The sequence below is a fragment of the Triturus cristatus genome, chromosome 7 (genome assembly GCF_964204655.1).
Source record: "Triturus cristatus chromosome 7, aTriCri1.1, whole genome shotgun sequence".
Lineage (NCBI taxonomy): Eukaryota > Metazoa > Chordata > Amphibia > Caudata > Salamandridae > Triturus > Triturus cristatus.
The window spans coordinates 68,927,585-68,949,292 of NC_140590.1; the positions used below are offsets into that span (position 1 = coordinate 68,927,585).

Genomic DNA, 21,708 nt, shown 5'->3' on the forward strand with positions numbered 1-21,708 from the left:
TCTACCTCTTAAGGTAAGAGAAATTTTCCATCTTCTTGTCTGCAATCACCCTCCGGAGGTGAGGACAAAAGGAAATATCCCTCTCATAAAGGCCCACAGAATCTGTACGTCCATATCCACAGTTCCAGTGGAAGTTTATGAAAATGATACCTTGGGCACGTGGTGGAAGCTTCAATACAGTCTTTCTAATAATGTTGTACACACGTCATTCTCTTGGTGTTCCGCGGAGACCAGACGAGGGATGGCTTGGTAGCGGGACACTGATGAGAGGGGAAGGAGTAGAGGCCGGTGCAACAGAACATTAGAAACTACAGCCAGATTAGCAATCACAGGATTTCACTGGAGAGTGTGGCAGAACTATCCATCTCCTCATCGACCCTTCTAAATGACCAAAGTAATTCATTTCAGGAGCAACATCATTAGAACATCATTTACAACTCTTTGAATGATTAAAAAAAATAAAAAGAATTATAAGAAATAATTTTCACATGAAATGTTCGTATTTTCTATATTTTCAAAAACGCTATAACAATAAGAAAACGATGTATCTGCCTGTATTTATTCTTAGATATGGATAAAAATGCAGAATAGTGTTTTTGGGCGGATTATCAAAGATGTCCGTCATGACACCTGAAACAGGTGCTCAGATGGACAGGTTAGCGCGTGTGGGAGCGAGTTAGCCAGTGGAGCTTAAATATCTACAGATATGTACGTGTGTGTGTGTACTACATGTTTTCACATGAGTGTACTGATGTATCATACATGGCTCCTTACAGCATTAAAACCCATCACGCATTCATGTATAAGTGCACCTTTATCGATTAACTATATTCAGACAGACTAGAGGCTGCTTTATTTTTTACAAATCACAAAATAAACGTGGATAAAGACGGATAAAGTTAGCAGAAAACAATATGGATAAATACAGACTGAAATGCCCAAAAAATAAATACCATAAAACTGTGGGTCCTACAAGTGATGAGGGGTCCAATGAATACCACGTACACATCAATAGCTGGGGTGTGGGGGCCACCCACAAGCAATGGAGGAAGCAAAGTTTACCACATACACCAAGAGTGGATGGTGTATGACAGGGGTACCCAACCTTTTCTATACCCCACGGCCCCAGGAAATGTTAGCTGAAAGCTCGCACCCCCTACAAAAATTATATCACGTTTGAAGACGAATAGTCAATTTTTTTTTTTTGAACCACAGATTGAATGAAGCACATACAGTATTGCGAGTGTAAGATTTAACGACAAAAAATTAGCTTTGACTCAGTGCCTAAAATGTTGCACCCCCTGAAATGCCATCTCGCACCCCCTGGGAGTGCTGTAACCCCTGAGTGGGAACCCCTGGTGTATGGGGTCCACTCAGAAGCAATGTGAGAACTAATGAATACCACATACACCACTGAAGCAAAGACAAGGAGATGCAAGAGGGGGCGCTGCCAGGGAACTCAGGAGAGTTGGTGACAAACAGTGATTCTGTTAAGGAGGCAGAAATGAGGCTTAAAATGATGGGGGTTCTCCATGAGCAGTAAGGGGGGGTGGGCTGGTGGTGAGAGGTGTCTAGGGTTTTGGCTCTGTCACGCCCAAACAGACTCAAGGGAAGACACCTGCACCACCCTGCACTTTACATGGACAATAAGGCTGGACGGCATGGGAGGAGAGTTTTAGCCGGAGACGTCACTGCCAATCATCAGTGGGCAGGTGGGAGGGGCGTAGTGCACACAGTTCGGCTATATGCACAATTTATGCCTCAGCAGCACACTCTGGGGAGGGGTTACTGTGTTCGCATATTACCATCTTCGCCCTTGTACTCACTAGAGGGTGGTAAGATCGCGATTGTGGGGAGAGGAGTCGAGTGCAGGCAAATTGGGACAGTTAACAGGACTCTTATGGTGGCAGCCACTGCTAGGGCTTTGCTATTAGGCAGAGGGGCGAGAGAGGTGGGGAGCATCAAATAATTTAAAAACATAGAGGGGAAAATGAGAGAGGTGAGTCTTGTAACAAAGGCAAATGACAGCGCAGAGACACAAGTGAATGGTGCATAGGTTCTATACTAAAGGGGGCAGGTGACCTGGGGCGCGTTGATTCAACAACGTGTCAGGGGCAGCATAAGTGACATTACATACTGTTTAATCTTAATGAAATCACAGGAAGTGATCTCATATGACCCTTGCCCCTGATTTTTTGCAGGAAGTCATGTCACATGATCTTATTCCTGATGACATCACAATAATTGACACAATAATTGACACTGCTAAAGTTCCAGGCATGATTAATGTAACAGCACAACACGGACACGTTTACATTTCAGATTCCATCTATATTATGGTGCTGACGATCTTTGAAAGTTCTGTGATGTAACACTTGCTCTGAATTGTAGTGAGGGACTGAAGTGAGAAAGGCGGGCCACTACTAGGGGGGTTTCTCTCCCAAGAGATTTCTTATGAAAAGAATGTGGTCAAACAGTGCACTTTAAAACACAATTTTCACATACATTTGCCAAAAGCCATTGGCTCTGTAAGGAAACGGATTAAATGGTCAAATCCTTTCATGGTGTGCCAACCTGACACTCCTCAGGAGGTGACTCCATTTTTTCAAAATGTTCTATGGACTCCACCATTTGTCAAAAACGGGTTCCGTTGTGCCTGGGCCAGCTTTGTGTCATGGGTGACCCACTATGCCCCTATCAGATTTTTATATTTTCCATTGATGCCATCCATACACCGTAGATGACCCTTTATTTCTAAAATGACCTCAGTGTTTCAGGGCCGGCGTTTTGTCATGTTTGTCCCCCTTCCAAATTTCAGATTGTCCTCCTTTATATTAAGAATCATCTCCAATGTTTAAGTACCAGGGTGGGCAGAATTAGCGGGATTTGATTCTAGGGAATTCTGTGGAATTGCATTAAAATTCTGTGAGATTCTGCGGCGGAGCGGAGCGGGCAGTTGGTGCTATTTTCTTAGCCAGGTATGGGGAACTCACCGCACCCCTTGCAGTTAACAGAGGAGTCAGGCGAGGTTGCGTGCTAGCACCTACGCTGTTCTGCTTATACATTAATGCATTGGTTGATATAATGAATGAGTTGAAGGACACAGATGCCCCGAATTTAGCGAATAGGTAAGTGTCGGCAATGATGTTTGCCGATGATTCTCTAGCTCTTCAAGTCGCTGATGGACATTCAGAGGATTCTTGATGGCTTTGGTACTTTTTGAAGAAGCGGGGGGCTGGAAATCAGCACCCAGAAGATGAAATATATGGTCTTCAACCCAACGAGCACAATACGTCCCAATCCTCTTGTGAACGGGATCCCGCTAGTGAGGGTATCAGTGTTAGAATATTTAGGTCTCACCTTGACAGAAAAAATGTATTGGGAGTCACAAATAGTTAAATCAAGCCTCAAGTTATCGCAAACAGCAGGAGGGCTGGCTAGGCTATTTAGGAACTCTTTTCATAAGCCCGTAGGTCCAGCTCTGGAGATATATAAAACGCAAACAAGGGGTGTTGTAATGTATAGGGCTGAACTTTGGGAGCACTGTCTCAAAAAACATGACTAAGTCCGAGAACAACTTCATTAGACAGCTATTTGGTCTCCTCCCCAGTTCTCAACTCACCCCACTGCACCTGGACCTGGGGATGAGGCCAATCGTAGAGGAAATCGGCTTTAGACCCCTGACATTTTGGTATTGAATTTCGGCGACCCCTGAACTGGCTGAATACAGGACTGAACTAAAGGAGGTACTTGGCGTGGTTTGCACACACTAAGGAAGGACTTCGTAGTATAGGTAGAATGAGTTTATGGAGCAACCCAGAGGTATCTTGTCCCTCAGTATCCAGGAAACAACTGGTCAGGAGATAGGGGGGGGGCAAACTTGCCCATCTACATGAGAGCTCATCCACAGGCCCTCTAACGGATAATTTCTTAAAAATCAAGCATGATTATAACCTAGAGCCTTGCCTGGATGAAATACAACCAGCTTTAGCCAGGACACTTTATGTCCAGTTTCGGCATGGGTCTCTTCCCCTGCGTGCATTTTCTAATAAATGGGCCGGCCGCTGAGCCCTTGGGTGTCCTGCATGCTGTAGTTAAGAGGAGACCGGACTCCATGTGTTCTTTTATGAACTGGTTATAAAAAGGCCAGGCAAAGATGGTTGATCCAACTATGTCGGAATCTAGGTTCCAGGCGTTGTGAAGAAAAATTTAGACTTCTGAAATATAATACCCAAATGCCAATTGTATATGCTGTATCACGCTTTTTAGCTACCAAGTGGTGTGTGTGCAAGCCATTTTTAGAAAATAATTGCTGGACATAAGTTGTCCGATTGCCATCTCTGATGTGTCTCAAATCAATTTTAACTATATTTTTAGCTGAGTTTTAGTTAATGTTGAATTTCTGAAATGTGCGCATACTGATTTGAATTGCTCCCATCATAGGGGATGTTCCCTCTCGTAGGGTATCCCTGAGCAGCAGAAGGCACAAGCTTACATTGATAGTGGGGAGGAATGGTACACGCAATTAAGTACCCTATTGGGCAAGTAGTTTGTAGAGCATGGCTAACTGGCAGTATTGTAAACCATCATTTTTTATATCCCTTTTTAGACATCCAACAGGACGGACTTGAAGGTGTATATTTATAATAATCTGTTTTTAATGTATTGTATGAGTATTGCTATGCACCTTTATGGTCTTCAGACTGAAATAAAGTAAGAAAGTGAAGTGAACTATTTTGTTAGCGCAAAATGCACCCTCACATCCATAAACGGAGCCGAGGATGCATTTTGCTCTAAAAAATAGTGCTACCAAATACCAAATGCACTTACACTCATACCCTTCGGCACCCTCATATATTCTGCAGTGATTACTGCAGAGTATGTAAGTGTGACAAAGCATGCGCATGGCTGAGAATACCCCGTGCCACCCAAATACTCGGACTATAAATACTCTGAGTAAGTAAGGGGACCGAGGGGTGTGCACAGCAGTGTAGTCAGTGGTTTTTGAACAGCGCCAGAAGACGGAGCAGTCCCTCTGATTTTAAAAATCACTGTAGATTAAACTTTAATCTGCAGTGGGTTTTAAACAAAGAGGAACTGGTCCAGCCCTGTTTAAAAACCAAACAGTGCTGATTAATTTGGCCGGCGGAGCAGCAGAATTTATTAGTGATTCCGCCTTACAAGAGTAACACAGAATTAAATAGGGCCCGATTCACAGTACTAACTTAAGACAAAATCCTAAACTTACTACTTTTGGTATTCACAGAAGTTAGGATTTTGTCTTAAATTTGTTTTAAGACAAATTTAAGACAGACTTAAGACAAACTTAAGACAGATTTAAGACAGACTTAAGACAGACTTAGATAGGATTTTGTCTTAAATTTGTCTTAAGACGAACTTAAGACAGACTTAAGATAGACTTAAGACAAACTTAAGACAGACTTAAGACAGACTTAAATTAGGATTTTGTCTTAAGTTTGTCTTAAGTCTGTCTTAAGTCTGTCTTAAGTCTGTCTTAAGGTTGTCTTAAGACAAATTTAAGACAAAATCCTAACTTCTGTGAATACCAAAAGTAGTAAGTTTAGGATTTTGTCTTAAGTTAGTTCTGTGAATCGGCCCCTAAATTCCTCCAACCCTGCCGGTGAAATAAAACATTTCGCCCACCTCCTCGTTAGTACCAGCATTTGTGTACAGGCGTCCCATTTGTCAAGAAGTACCTCTAGCACACCATTACCTGCATCTCACCACGGGTGTTCATTGTGTCAATAATAACCTCTGGTGTGCCAGTATTTTGTCACTGGTGTCAGTCAGGCTAATAATTGTCTCAAGAATGCCATCACTGGTCTTTCCCATTGGTGTCTCTATAAAACAAGAATTACCATAAGTATGCCAGGGTCAATGACAGACTTGAGGCGTAACACCCCATTCTCACCCACACTCACTTACATTCTCTAACTCACACTCAGTCATTCATTCGTACTCACACTCTCCAACACTCCCTTACATTGATTCTTATTCATTCTCACTCACTTACAGTCACTCAATTTCATTCATTATGAATCCCTCATACTTACTGACACTCAGTCTCACCCAGACACTCAACCTCTCTCAAACACACATGCTTACACATACATTCACACACACTCATAGATACACACACCTTACATAAACACACGCTCTCCAACATACACTTTAAAGCATTTCTGCTTACCTTACCTGCCACCAAAGGTCCCATTACAGCTAATTGTGCTCCATTTTATATTACAGTAATAGTGAATAATGCCCTGTAAGGAGAGATCGCACATTCATCTGCAGGCATCACCCTGCTGGCCAGATATTGGAGGCATGCACTCAGGTCCCCGGATGTGCAGTGATTCAGCCCTTCCCACGGCGTGAAGTGCGCTCAGCCCAGCTGAACCAGGATGTGCTCAATGGAAGACTTCACCCAGGATCAGAGCTGCCCTGTCCCTGGGAGGATGAGGAGGACACAAGGGGGCTGTGGATGTAGGAATGGGCTCGGAACAGAAGTGGAGGAAGCACTGGCTCTTAGTGGGAATGAGGTGAAAGCGCACCTGCCAGGTATGTGCAATGCTGCTAGGAAAATGTCTGACGTCACCTGTAGACTGAAGCTCCTGGAATGGAACTGCCTCAAGGCGCTTCCTGATTGGAAACGGAGAGCGTGCAAATGCAGTTTCCGGAACGAGGTGTTGGGAGTTCCTTCCTGAAGGCGTGTTGATGAGCCTCACAGTTATTGGGAGTGAGTGTCATATGTGAGCCTTTGGGGTAAATTGGTGTTTTGAAAAACAGATTCCTCAGCAGTGTGTAAAGGCTGTGGGTGCCAGCTCACAATGATTGTTACACTTGGCATACTCTATTACATAGCAGGCAAACTAACACAGGGACATTCCCAACTCCACCCCCTTTCCTGAAGAGCCAACAGCTTCATCCTAAGAGGCGGAGCAGAGCAATTTAGGCTCCACCCTTTCACGTCAAAGAAGCACCATGTTCACGTATACCTGACACTATATACGTTGTGTGCTTTAACTTTATTTACACAAAATGTGGCTTCCAAATGCGTTATTGATATGTGTTCTCTGTCGAAACTGGAGACCAGTAAATGTGTGTAGGTTACATTTCAGACTAACTGTGAGATATGCAAGCCACATTTGCATTTACACCTTATTTCAAGTTATAATGCATCTATGAACGTGTTGCATATGCAATCATGAACTCATTTATTCATATTTGTATTTATTGTGAAGTTATATGTGCACAGACACTCATATATTCAAAATTCACATTGAAATACTTAGCTAAAGTTAGCTTGACTAAACACCTTAACTTTGAAATGTCTTTTGCTTGCTGTGCGCGTTCTTTCTTTTGCAGGTGTGTTCTCGAGATTTCATAGCGACAGAAAGGAGTATTGTTGTATTATTGATAGCGAGGCCTGGGAAGAGAAATCTTGGCAAGGAGCTGAAGAACTGGCGAGCAGGAGAGGCCACCTGTTCCTCACATATCAGGAAGAAGAAGATACCTGCGGCTGCAGAGACTGTTCAAGTCCCCGGTATCGGAAAGTCGAAGGGTGTTGCCGATACCTACTGTGGAGAGGAGAAATCATTGGGTTTCTGGTGACATGGGGAAAGAGATGTTTCTTCTTAAACTTCTTGACACCGTTAGAGTTCAGTTCAGATCCTTTCCGAATGAGCGGTACAGACCTCTCTATCTCCCTTGTTGGTGTGTGGCTTTAGGCTAAGCACTTAGTCTGTTTAGAAGATTTCGATTGGAGTTTTCACTGTGCTGACACCTTACAGAATTTCTGATTTCCTCCGAGACCTTTTCACAATGACTCTTTTGCTTTTTATTTAAAATGTGGGTTTGATGATTTTAGAATCTGTTCATGTTTAGGGAGGAGGACCGGAGTTTCTTTAAGGGACCCTCATTTCTATTTCTCAGTATCCATATTGCCGTGACTGCGTTCATTGCATGCCTCATGCCATTGAATCTGAATTTCTTCCCACGTCTCGTTTTGTCCATTTTCATTCTGTACCTTTATAATATGTTTTTGATGTGCACTTATATTGGATTGATTGTTAACTTGTAATAAACCCACTTAACTTCATTTACTGATTCCTGGCCCTCTTTGTGTGGTCACATGGGCTACATGAAAGTCAACTCGTTCTTCAATGTTGACTCCCTTAACTTCTCAGTAAACTTAAAGGTCCATCGGATGGGGAACGGTATTCGCTTTCCTGCGCACCTGTAGGCGTCTCCCACTCTTCAGTTCATAGCCAACCTCGAGAATTCAACTTACAGGCCCCCCTATTTCCCTCAAACCCCTCTTTCCACACTCCTCTCAAATCTCCTCTCCTCCCACACTTTTGTCTTCCTTTCTTTCCTTACCTAGACCTACCTGCCTACTTTTGCCACTATGGACCTACCTGTTTCTGGGAGCTTACTGGCTCTTTTGACGTAGCCATTTTAGACCTGCCGGTGCTCCGTAACCCAGCGGCTGCACAGCCTCATGGCCCCAGCTAGCCTGTCTGCTCTGGAGACAAGGCCGCCCAGTGGTATGACTGCCTTATCCACAGGAGCCAAAACTAATAAGCTCCTGCCCAGTCCTGGCAGTTCCGCCTCTCGCCGGGCGTATGACGGAGCCTGTTCTCATTGTTCCTGGAACTGTCCTGCTTATCAGGAAGGAACCATTATATACAAAGCTGCCATTGTGAAAAGGTATGACTCCTGCAATTTGTCTCTAATTTTTTAATAAGGCTTTGACAATACAATAAGTCCCGTACAACCCTTCCCACAGTCTCCAACTATTGTTTATTGCCTTGGCATCACGGCCAACATTTAGATTTTCTGGTGGTGGATGGCACGCCTTGCAAGTGATTGCCAGCCCTGCGCCCACCCTTCACTTGCGGTGCACATTGGTTCAACCCTCAAGAGTGCTTGTGCCAGCGGTGAAGACAGGGATGCAAATGACATCTCTGGCAAGCCTTATTTCCTGCATTCCCTGTCTTCTTGCATTTGTTGTTTGTGGAAGTTTCTCAGAAGACATAGGTCAGTGCGGTGCCAGTGAATGGGTTTATGTTCCAAGACCATGGCCGCTCATTAAAGATTCATGTCCAGGCTGCAGCTGCCAATATTTGCCAAGAATAGATGGCTGTGTTTGATCACTTAACCATGGAGTGGTAGAGTTTGTTAGATGTTAATGCTGCATCAGACTCCTGTGTGCCCAAGGTGTGGCCTCGTGCACAGAAGAATGCAGGACAGTGGCATGCTTCTGTTGGTGTTTCAGACACTTGAACTCACAGAGATGTGGAATTGGTAGTGTTTGATGGTTGTAAATCTGCAGCAGACACCTGCAGACACAATGATGCAGGCAGTTGTGTGGGACTGGTTGTGTGTCTTGGCTGTACATTTGCATCAGATTCCTGTTCACACTCTGTACACACGGATGTAGACAGCTGGGTCCGATTAGTTGGTTTGTTGGTTATAGTTCTACATCGAACACCTGTTCGCACAGTAACCTAGGCAACGGTGTGGGATTGGTTGTGTTGGTAGGTAATTATTTTGATAATTCTGTATCATACACCTATACACAAGAATGCAGATATTGGTGTGGGACTGGTTGTGTTTCACGGGTATGCCTTTGCATCAGACACCTGTACACACAAGGATGCCAACAGTGGTCTGGGGCAGAGTGTGTTTATTGGCCAATACCACATCACACTACTGTAAACACAAGGTTGCATGGTGTGGTGTTGGAGTGGCTGCTTTTGACCGGAGTAAGTTCACATCAGCTACCTCTACACACAATGATGCAGCGATTGGTGTGGGATTGGTTGTGTGTGGTGGTTACAGCTCCTCATCCGACAGCTCTACACACACGGTTACAGATACTGATATGGGATTGGTTGTGTTTCCTGCATATACAGTTGCACCTGACGCCTGCACATACAAGGATGTACAGTGCTACGCAAACAAATTATGGACGGAATGCTGAATTAAACATACATTCACCCCCAGTGAAGAGATCTGGGTTAAATCCATCATTCTTTTGCTCACCATGCCACCCCAGTTTAGACCCCAGTTTACACCCAGCCAGATGCAAACCAGTCTTGACCCTGTGCCTCATGGGAACAGTCCAGACCGAACTGCCAAGCCAGGTCCTCCCTGAACCGTAAACAAGCATCCTGGGACCGGTTTCTGGGTATTACCCTTCATCAGCCAGGCTAGCTTGAATCCAGTGGCCCAGTGAGCAGTCCATCAATTGTGTGTCTTTTGCTTTCTCGCCCTAAGTGCTCCAGGTATGCCCAGACGTGGGTCCTAGGCTCACTGTGCCACTGGAATCAAGCTATCCTGGCTGATGAGGGGTGAAACTCCGAAACCGGTCCTAGGATGCTTGTTTCCGGTCCAGGGAGGACCTGGCTTGGCAGTTCGGGCTGGACTGTTCCCGTGAGGCACAGGGTCAAGACTGATTTGCACATGACCTGGTCTAAACTGGGGTGGCATGGTGAGCAAAACAATGATTGATTTAACCCTGATCTCTTGACTGGGGGTGAATGTTTTGATTTGTCCTGCATTCCGTCCATCAATTGTGTTTCTTTTGCACATACAAGGATGCAGCGAGGAGAGTGGGTCTGGCTGTGTTTGATGGTCATAATTCAGTATCAGACGCCAGTACACACAAGGATGTAAATATCGATGTGGGACTAGTTGTGTTTGATGTTTGTAAGTCCACATCAGACACTTGTACACACAAGGATGCAGATATTAACCTGGGTTTGGTTGTTTGTTGATTGTAATTCAGCAACAGATTCCTGTACACAGATGGATGCAGAGGAGCAAGGTTGGACTAATTATTTTTCTGGTTATAAATAATTCTGTATCGTGCACCTGCGCAGAAAAAGATGCAGACATTGTTGTGGGATTAGTTGTGTTGTGTATACACTTGCATCAGGCACCTGTACATAGAAGGGTGCAGACTGGTTTTGGTTGTTTGATGGTTGTATGTTCGCATCAGACACCTACAAACACAAGGTTGCAGATATTGGTATAAGAGTGGTTGTGTTTTTTGGGTATACATTTTCAAAAGAAACCTGTACATACAAAGATGCGGGCAGTGATGAGGGATCAGTTGTGTTTCACGGGTGTTCCTTGGCATCAGGCACCTGTACACAGAAGGATGCAGGCAGTGGTGAGGGATCGGTTGTGTTTCACGGGTGTGCCTTGGCTTCAGGTACCTGTACACAGAAGGATGCAGGCAGTGGTGAGGGATCAGTTGTGTGCCACAGGTGTGCCTTGGCATAAGGCACCTATACACACGAGGATGCAGGCAGTGATGAGGGATCGGTTGTGTTTCACGGGTATGCCTTGGCATCAGGCACCTGTACACACGAGGATGCAGGCAGTGGTGAGGGATCGGTTGTGTTTCACGGGTGTGCCTTGGCATCAGGCACCTGTACACAGAAGGATGCAGGCAGTGATGAGGGATCAGTTGTGTTTCACGGGTGTGCCTTGGCATAAGGCACCTATACACACGAGGATGCAGGCAGTGGTGAGGGATCGGTTGTGTTTCACGGGTGTGCCTTGGCATCAGGCACCTGTACACACGAGGATGCAGGCAGTGGTGAGGGATCGGCTGTGTGCCACAGGTGTGCCTTGGCATCAGGCACCTGTACACACGAGGATGCAGGCAGTGATGAGGGATCGGCTGTGTGCCACAGGTGTGCCTTGGCTTCAGGCACCTGTACACACGAGGATGCAGGCAGTGGTGAGGGATCGGCTGTGTGCCACAGGTGTGCCTTGGCTTCAGGCACCTGTACACACGAGGATGCAGGCAGTGGTGAGGGATCGGCTGTGTGCCACAGGTGTGCCTTGGCATCAGGCACCTGTACAGACGAGGATGCAGGCAGTGATGAGGGATCGGTTGTGTTTCACGGGTGTTCCTTGGCATCAGGCACCTGTACACAGAGGATGCAGGCAGTGGTGAGGGATCGGTTGTGTGCCACGGGTGTGCCTTGGCATCAGGCACCTGTACACAGAGGATGCAGGCAGTGGTGAGGGATCGGCTGTGTGCCACAGGTGTGCCTTGGCATCAGGCACCTGTACACAGAGGATGCAGGCAGTGGTGAGGGATCGGTTGTGTGCCATGGGTGTGCCTTGGCATCAGGCACCTGTACACAGAAGGATGCAGGCAGTGATGAGGGATCGGCTGTGTGCCACAGGTATGCCTTGGCATCAGGCACCTGTACATACGAGGATGCAGGCAGTGGTGAGGGATCGGTTGTGTTTCACGGGTGTGTCTTGGCTTCAGGCACCTGTACACACGAGGATGCAGGCAGTGGTGAGGGATCGGCTGTGTGCCACAGGTGTGCCTTGGCTTCAGGCACCTGTACACACGAGGATGCAGGCAGTGGTGAGGGATCAGTTGTGTTTCACGGGTGTGCCTTGGCATCAGGCACCTGTACACAGAAGAATGCAGGCAGTGTTGAGGGATTAGTTGTGTGCCACGGGTGTGCCTTGGCATCAGGCACCTGTACACACGAGGATGCAGGCAGTGGTGAGGGATTGGCTGTGTGCCACAGGTGTGCCTTGGCATCAGGCACCTGTACACACGAGGATGCAGGCAGTGATGAGGGATCGGTTGTCTTTCACGGGTGTGCCTTGGCATCAGGCACCTGTGCACAGAAGAATGCAGGCAGTGTTGAGGGATTAGTTGTGTGCCACGGGTGTGCCTTGGCATCAGACACCTGTACACAGAAGGATGCAGGCAGTGATGAGGGATCGGCTGTGTGCCACAGGTATGCCTTGGCATCAGGCACCTGTACATACGAGGATGCAGGCAGTGGTGAGGGATCGGTTGTGTTTCACGGGTGTGCCTTGGCATCAGGCACCTGTACACAGAAGAATGCAGGCAGTGTTGAGGGATTAGTTGTGTGCCACGAGTGTGCCTTGGCTTCAGGCACCTGTACACACGAGGATGCAGACAGTGGTGAGGGATCGGTTGTGTTTCACGGGTGTGCCTTGGCATCAGACACCTGTACACACGAGGATGCAGGCAGTGGTGAGGGATCGGCTGTGTGCCACAGGTGTGCCTTGGCATCAGGCACCTGTACACACGAGGATGCAGGCAGTGATGAGGGATTGGTTGTGTTTCACGGGTGTCCCTTGGCATCAGGCACCTGTACACAGAAGAATGCAGGCAGTGTTGAGGGATTAGTTGTGTGCCACGGGTGTGCCTTGGCATCAGGCACCTGTACACACGAGGATGCAGGCAGTGGTGAGGGATCGGCTGTGTGCCACAGGTGTGCCTTGGCATCAGGCACCTGTACACACGAGGATGCAGGCAGTGATGAGGGATCGGTTGTGTTTCACGGGTGTGCCTTGGCATCAGGCACCTGTACACAGAAGAATGCAGGCAGTGTTGAGGGATTAGTTGAGTGCCACGGGTGTGCCTTGGCATCAGGCACCTGTACACAGAAGGATGCAGGCAGTGATGAGGGATCGGCTGTGTGCCACATGTATGCCTTGGCATCAGGCACCTGTACATACGAGGATGCAAGCAGTGGTGAGGGATCGGTTGTGTTTCACGGGTGTGCCTTGGCATCAGGCACCTGTACACACGAGGATGCAGGCAGTGATGAGGGATCGGCTGTGTGCCACAGGTGTGCCTTGGCATCAGGCACCTGTACACACGAGGATGCAGGCAGTGGTGAGGGATCGGCTGTGTGCCACAGGTATGCCTTGGCATCAGGCACCTGTACATACGAGGATGCAGGCAGTGGTGAGGGATCGGTTGTGTTTCACGGGTGTGCCTTGGCTTCAGGCACCTGTACACAGAAGAATGCAGGCAGTGTTGAGGGATTAGTTGTGTGCCACAGGTGTGCCTTGGCATCAGGCACCTGTACACACGAGGATGCAGGCAGTGATGAGGGATCGGTTGTGTTTCACGGGTGTGCCTTGGCATCAGGCACCTGTACACAGAAGGATGCAGGCAGTGGTGAGGGATCGGCTGTGTGCCACAGGTATGCCTGGGCATCAGGCACCTGTACACAGAAGGATGCAGGCAGTGGTGAGGGATCGGCTGTGTGCCACAGGTGTGCCTTGGCTTCAGGCACCTGTACACACGTGGATGCAGGCAGTGGTGAGGAATCGGCTGTGTGCCACGGGTGTGCCTTGGCTTCAGGCACCTGTACACACGAGGATGCAGGCAGTGATGAGGGATCGGTTGTGTTTCATGGGTGTGCCTTGGCATCAGACACCTGTAAACACGGGGATGCAGGCAGTGATGAGGGATCGGTTGTGTTTCACGAGTGTGCCTTGACATCAGGCACCTGTACACATGAGGATGCAGGCAGTGGTGAGGGATCGGTTGTGTTTCACGAGTGTGCCTTGACTTCAGGCACCTGTACACATGAGGATGCAGGCAGTGATGAGGGATCGGTTGTGTGCCACAGGTATGCCTTGGCTTCAGGCACCTGTACACACGAGGATGCAGGCAGTGGTGAGGGATCGGCTGTGTGCCACGGGTGTGCCTTGGCATCAGGCACCTGTACACACAAGGATGCAGGCAGTGATGAGGGATCGGTTGTGTTTCACGGGTGTGCCTTGGCATCAGGCACCTGTACACACGAGGATGCAGACAGTGATGAGGGATCGGTTGCGTTTCACGGGTGTGCCTTGGCATCAGGCACCTGTACACGCGAGGATGCAGGCAGTGGTGAGGGATCGGTTGTGTTTCACGGGTGTGCCTTGGCTTCAGGCACCTGTACACACGAGGATGCAGGCAGTGGTGAGGGATCGGTTGTGTTTCACGAGTGTGCCTTGACTTCAGGCACCTGTACACACGAGGATGCAGGCAGTGGTGAGGGATCGGTTGTGTGCCACAGGTATGCCTTGGCATCAGGCACCTGTACACACGAGGATGCAGGCAGTGGTGAGGGATCGGTTGTGTTTCACGAGTGTGCCTTGACTTCAGGCACCTGTACACACGAGGATGCAGGCAGTGGTGAGGGATCGGTTGTGTGCCACAGGTATGCCTTGGCATCAGGCACCTGTACACACGAGGATGCAGGCAGTGGTGAGGGATCGGTTGTGTTTCACGGGTGTGCCTTGGCATCAGGCACCTGTACACAGAAGGATGCAGGCAGTGATGAGGGATCGGTTGTGTTTCACGGGTGTGCCTTGGCATAAGGCACCTATACACACGAGGATGCAGGCAGTGGTGAGGGATCGGCTGTGTGCCACAGGTGTGCCTTGGCATCAGGCACCTGTACACACGAGGATGCAGGCAGTGATGAGGGATTGGTTGTGTTTCACGGGTGTCCCTTGGCATCAGGCACCTGTACACAGAAGAATGCAGGCAGTGTTGAGGGATTAGTTGTGTGCCACGGGTGTGCCTTGGCATCAGGCACCTGTACACACGAGGATGCAGGCAGTGGTGAGGGATCGGCTGTGTGCCACAGGTGTGCCTTGGCATCAGGCACCTGTACACACGAGGATGCAGGCAGTGATGAGGGATCGGTTGTGTTTCACGGGTGTGCCTTGGCATCAGGCACCTGTACACAGAAGAATGCAGGCAGTGTTGAGGGATTAGTTGAGTGCCACGGGTGTGCCTTGGCATCAGGCACCTGTACACAGAAGGATGCAGGCAGTGATGAGGGATCGGCTGTGTGCCACATGTATGCCTTGGCATCAGGCACCTGTACATACGAGGATGCAAGCAGTGGTGAGGGATCGGTTGTGTTTCACGGGTGTGCCTTGGCATCAGGCACCTGTACACACGAGGATGCAGGCAGTGATGAGGGATCGGCTGTGTGCCACAGGTGTGCCTTGGCATCAGGCACCTGTACACACGAGGATGCAGGCAGTGGTGAGGGATCGGCTGTGTGCCACAGGTATGCCTTGGCATCAGGCACCTGTACATACGAGGATGCAGGCAGTGGTGAGGGATCGGTTGTGTTTCACGGGTGTGCCTTGGCTTCAGGCACCTGTACACAGAAGAATGCAGGCAGTGTTGAGGGATTAGTTGTGTGCCACAGGTGTGCCTTGGCATCAGGCACCTGTACACACGAGGATGCAGGCAGTGATGAGGGATCGGTTGTGTTTCACGGGTGTGCCTTGGCATCAGGCACCTGTACACAGAAGGATGCAGGCAGTGGTTAGGGATCGGCTGTGTGCCACAGGTATGCCTGGGCATCAGGCACCTGTACACAGAAGGATGCAGGCAGTGGTGAGGGATCGGCTGTGTGCCACAGGTGTGCCTTGGCTTCAGGCACCTGTACACACGTGGATGCAGGCAGTGGTGAGGAATCGGCTGTGTGCCACGGGTGTGCCTTGGCTTCAGGCACCTGTACACACGAGGATGCAGGCAGTGATGAGGGATCGGTTGTGTTTCATGGGTGTGCCTTGGCATCAGACACCTGTAAACACGGGGATGCAGGCAGTGATGAGGGATCGGTTGTGTTTCACGAGTGTGCCTTGACATCAGGCACCTGTACACATGAGGATGCAGGCAGTGGTGAGGGATCGGTTGTGTTTCACGAGTGTGCCTTGACTTCAGGCACCTGTACACATGAGGATGCAGGCAGTGATGAGGGATCGGTTGTGTGCCACAGGTATGCCTTGGCTTCGGGCACCTGTACACACGAGGATGCAGGCAGTGGTGAGGGATCGGCTGTGTGCCACGGGTGTGCCTTGGCATCAGGCACCTGTACACACAAGGATGCAGGCAGTGATGAGGGATCGGTTGTGTTTCACGGGTGTGCCTTGGCATCAGGCACCTGTACACACGAGGATGCAGACAGTGATGAGGGATCGGTTGCGTTTCACGGGTGTGCCTTGGCATCAGGCACCTGTACACGCGAGGATGCAGGCAGTGGTGAGGGATCGGTTGTGTTTCACGGGTGTGCCTTGGCTTCAGGCACCTGTACACACGAGGATGCAGGCAGTGGTGAGGGATCGGTTGTGTTTCACGAGTGTGCCTTGACTTCAGGCACCTGTACACACGAGGATGCAGGCAGTGGTGAGGGATCGGTTGTGTGCCACAGGTATGCCTTGGCATCAGGCACCTGTACACACGAGGATGCAGGCAGTGGTGAGGGATCGGTTGTGTTTCACGAGTGTGCCTTGACTTCAGGCACCTGTACACACGAGGATGCAGGCAGTGGTGAGGGATCGGTTGTGTGCCACAGGTATGCCTTGGCATCAGGCACCTGTACACACGAGGATGCAGGCAGTGGTGAGGGATCGGTTGTGTTTCACGGGTGTGCCTTGGCATCAGGCACCTGTACACAGAAGGATGCAGGCAGTGATGAGGGATCGGTTGTGTTTCACGGGTGTGCCTTGGCATAAGGCACCTATACACACGAGGATGCAGGCAGTGGTGAGGGATCGGCTGTGTGCCACAGGTGTGCCTTGGCATCAGGCACCTGTACCCACGAGGATGCAGGCAGTGGTGAGGGATCGGCTGTGTGCCACATGTATGCCTTGGCATCAGGCACCTGTACCCACGAGGATGCAGGCAGTGATGAGGGATTGGTTGTGTTTCACGGGTGTCCCTTGGCTTCAGGCACCTGTACACACGAGGATGCAGGCAGTGGTGAGGGATCGGCTGTGTGCCACAGGTATGCCTTGGCTTCAGGCACCTGTACACATGAGGATGCAGGCAGTGGTGAGGGATCGGCTGTGTGCCACGGGTGTGCCTTGGCATCAGGCACCTGTACACACAAGGATGCAGGCAGTGATGAAGGATCGGTTGTGTTTCACGGGTGTGCCTTGGCATCAGGCACCTGTACACACGAGGATGCAGGCAGTGGTGAGGGATCGGCTGTGTGCCACAGGTATGCCTTGGCATCAGGCACCTGTACACACGAGGATGCAGGCAGTGGTGAGGGATCGGCTGTGTGCCACATGTATGCCTTGGCATCAGGCACCTGTACACAGAAGGATGCAGGCAGTGATGAGGGATCGGCTGTGTGCCACAGGTATGCCTTGGCATCAGGCACCTGTACACACGAGGATGCAGGCAGTGATGAGGGATCGGTTGTGTTTCACGGGTGTCCCTTGGCTTCAGGCACCTGTACACACGAGGATGAAGGCAGTGGTGAGGGATCGGTTGTGTTTCACGGGTGTGCCTTGGCATCAGGCACCTGTACACAGAAGGATGCAGGCAGTGGTGAGGGATCGGCTGTGTGCCACAGGTATGCCTGGGCATCAGGCACCTGTACACACGAGGATGCAGGCAGTGGTGAGGGATCGGCTGTGTGCCACAGGTATGCCTGGGCATCAGGCACCTGTACACACGAGGATGCAGGCAGTGGTGAGGGATCGGCTGTGTGCCACGGGTGTGCCTTGGCATCAGGCACCTGTACACACGAGGATGCAGGCAGTGGTGAGGGATCGGCTGTGTGCCACGGGTGTGCCTTGGCATCAGGCACCTGTACACACGAGGATGCAGGCAGTGATGAGGGATCGGCTGTGTGCCACAGGTGTGCCTTGGCATCAGGCACCTGTGCACACGAGGATGCAGGCAGTGATGAGGGATCGGTTGTGTTTCACGGGTGTGCCTTGGCTTCAGGCACCTGTACCTTTGCTAACATAGTCAGAACCTGGGGTTTCAAGATATGTCCTTACGCCGACAACACCCAGTTGGTTATCTCCATCGGTGAGAGACTACGAGACTAGGCAAAATCTCTCCTGTTGTCTATCAGAGGGGGCAACCAGGATGAAAGCACATTGCTTAAAGCTGAATCAGAGATTCTCCTCTTCGGCGGTGCCCATCACATCTGGGACACATCTCCTCCTGGTGGCCATCGTCACTGGGTTCTGTGTCAGAACCTAAGAAAGTGGCAAAGAAGCTCAGCTTTATGATAGACGCTTCTCTCTCTATGCAGGAGCAGGTTAACGTGACATGGGGCAAATGTTTTGGCCTACTCAGGATCCTACGGAAACCTTCCCGTTGGATCCCTGTGGACTGGCGTAGAACTGTAGTCCAGGCATTGATTACCAGTAGACTGGACTATGGAAATGCCCTTTAATTGGATTTGGCAAACTTTATCTTCACGTCACTACTGCTTATCCAAACCGCTCTCTCTAGGCTGCCAATCGGCAAGAGGGCCAAATGTAAACTTTTATGCCATGTCCACTAGGCTCTCGACAACACCGGCCCTAACATTCTACGCAGTGAAGTGGAATTTTACAAACATGCGCAAAACCTGCGTTCATCAAATCTTGCACTGGCTAAAGCTAATCGCATGAAACGAGGCAGGATGGGTGGCCGTTCATTCACCCACTTGGCAGCTGCTCGCTGGAACTTAAGGCCCACTGATCTCCGTGTGACCTCAGACCACTCCAGGTTTAGAAAGAACCTAAAAACTTTGCATTTCTTTGATTAAAACAAGTGCTGCAATTTCTTAGAGCCTGCAGCGATCCAGCACCGTGAGATCCCTCTGGGAGTGAGTGTCCGGTCTCTAGAAATATGGAAAATAAATAAATATGATTAGGAATGAGTGAGGCACCATTGAATTGTATGACACTGGAATAGGTGAGTATCCAATGAAGTAGGTTACACAGGAATAAGTGAGACTGCAGTGAAGTGTGAGGCCAGTGATGAGTGGAGTCAGTGAGGCAAATCTAAGGGGCCTATGTACAAGAAACTGTCGGAGCTCGGAGCTGCGCCAAAATTGGCAGCACCACGCTCCGACGTTTCCAAAACACAGGGATAAGTATAAGTATAAGTATAAAGAAGCTTATTAAGCGCTCGAATGCCATAAGGCGTCTTGGCGCTGGAGTGTGTGAAGTCAATGGAAAGGGGAGCCAGTCGCTAATGAGTGTTGAACAACTGAAACTTCAGGGCCTTCCTAAAAGAGGAAAGATTCTGTTGAAGTCGCATAGCCACTGGTAACTTGTTCCATACACTGTATTTCCAACAATACAGCGCACCCCTGTGTTTCCCCTAGCGCTGGCGGTAAAACTAGCTGCCTAGCACCAATGCAGGCCCCCTTGTGCTGCAGTGCAAGGGGCCTGCGTTGGTAGGGGATGATTGTTTAAGTGCAGGAAGGAACACATTCCTGCACATGAACAATAATTGATGGCGATTTGCTACTTCTATGTGCGCTGCATTCTGCAGCACACATTGAGGGAGCAAATCACCATTATTTAATGATTGTTTATATGCAGAAGGGTCACCTTCCTGCACACAAACAATCATTAAAGGCATTTTACTCTTTCTACGTGGGCTGCAGATGCAACACACGTAGAAAAAGCAAAAATTAGGAGAAATAAAAGCATTTCTCGCCGTGGCCATTCTAACGCCTGCTCTTGCATGGCACTTGCTTTTACACCTCCTTGTAAATCTGGGGCAGCGTCAAAGCAGTGAGTGCGGCAGTGGAACGCCCACAGTACCCTCCAAGGCACGTCCCCTTCACACAGATACCTGCGTGAAAGGCGAGCATATTTACAAAGAGGTGTTAAGCCGTGGCTTACGGCCACTTTGTAAAAGTGGTGCAGTGCGGTGACATTCCGATGGCGTTACCCCCTTGTAAATACGCCCCTAAGTGTCTTTACTATTGCGACAGACTGTTGAACCCTTCCTTGTCCTTTCCAGTTTCACTGGAAGGGCCAGTGGCCTGTGGGTGAAGTGTTTCTCACGCTAAAGGAAGTGGATTCGGTTCTGTTTGTGATTTCGAGAGAGGAAGTTCTCTGCCAAGAGTTGGGGCCTGGCCTGGGCTCAGGGTTTCTCACTCGATGGAGAGTCTTTAAGTGAAACTGTCAGGCTGTCACTAGTGAAGACATCACTCCCTCAGCAGTGACCACACAACACAGGCTGGTATTAGGAGTTCGTGTGAAGCCTCTGGCCCCCTGGTCGGAGAGGGCTTCATAAGAGGGGCTACAGTCTAGTGTGTCAGGGCAGAGAGGAGGACAAGTGACGCTCCATGGTAGTGTAAACGTGAGAGAGGAGGACAAGTGACGCTTCATGGTAGTGTAAAAGTGAGAGAGGAGGCTAAGTGATGCTTCATGGTGGTGTAAATGGGCATAGAGGGGGAGCAAGTGACGCTTCATGGTAGTGTAAAAGTGAGAGGGGGCAAGTGACGATTCATTGTAGTGTAAAAGTGAGGGGGGGCAAGTGATGCTTAATTGTAGTGTAAAAGTGAGAGAGGGGGCAAGTGACGCTTCATTGTAGTGTAAAAGTGAGAGAGGGGGGCAAGTGATGCTTCATTGTAGTGTAAAAGTGAGAGAGGAGGCCAAGTGATGCTTCATGGTGGTGTAAAAGGGCATTAAGGGGGAGCAAGTGACGCTTCATGGTAGTGTAAAAGTGAGAGAGGGGGCAAGTTATGCTTCATTGTAGTGTAAAAGTGAGCGAGGAGGGCAAGTGATGCTTCATGGTAGTGTAAAAGTGAGCGAGGAGGGCAAGTGATGCTTCATGGTAGTGTAAAAGTGAGAGAGGGGGGCAAGTGATGCTTCATTGTAGTGTAAAAGTGAGAGAGGAGGGCAAGTGACGCTTCATTGTAGTGTAAAAGTGAGAGAGGAAGGGAAGTGACGCTTCATGGTAGTGTAAAAGTGAGAGAGGGGGGCAAGTGATGCTTCATTGTAGTGTAAAAGTGAGAGAGGAGGGCAAGTGATGCTTCATTGTAGTGTAAAAGTGAGAGAGGGGGGCAAGTGATGTTTCATTGTAGTGTAAAAGTGAGAGAGGAGAGCAAGTGA

General features: G+C 49.4%; 2 long non-coding RNA genes across 4 annotated transcripts in view; one reads left to right on the forward strand and one right to left on the reverse strand.

The window, feature by feature from the left end:
* LOC146808844 (uncharacterized) overlaps nt 1-8,119 on the forward strand; it is a 42,971-nt gene extending 34,852 nt beyond the window's left edge. For all 3 annotated transcript variants that reach the window (XR_014966269.1, XR_014966268.1, XR_014966267.1), the window contains one exon: nt 6,268-8,119. This is a non-coding gene — a long non-coding RNA (uncharacterized LOC146808844). The remainder of the gene's footprint in view (nt 1-6,267) is intronic.
* Nucleotides 1-8,556, reverse strand: part of LOC146808845 (uncharacterized) — a 31,706-nt gene extending 23,150 nt beyond the window's left edge. Inside the window, exon 1 of the long non-coding RNA XR_014966270.1 lies at nt 8,439-8,556. This is a non-coding gene — a long non-coding RNA (uncharacterized LOC146808845). The remainder of the gene's footprint in view (nt 1-8,438) is intronic.
* Between the last annotated feature and the right edge of the window lie 13,152 nt (nt 8,557-21,708).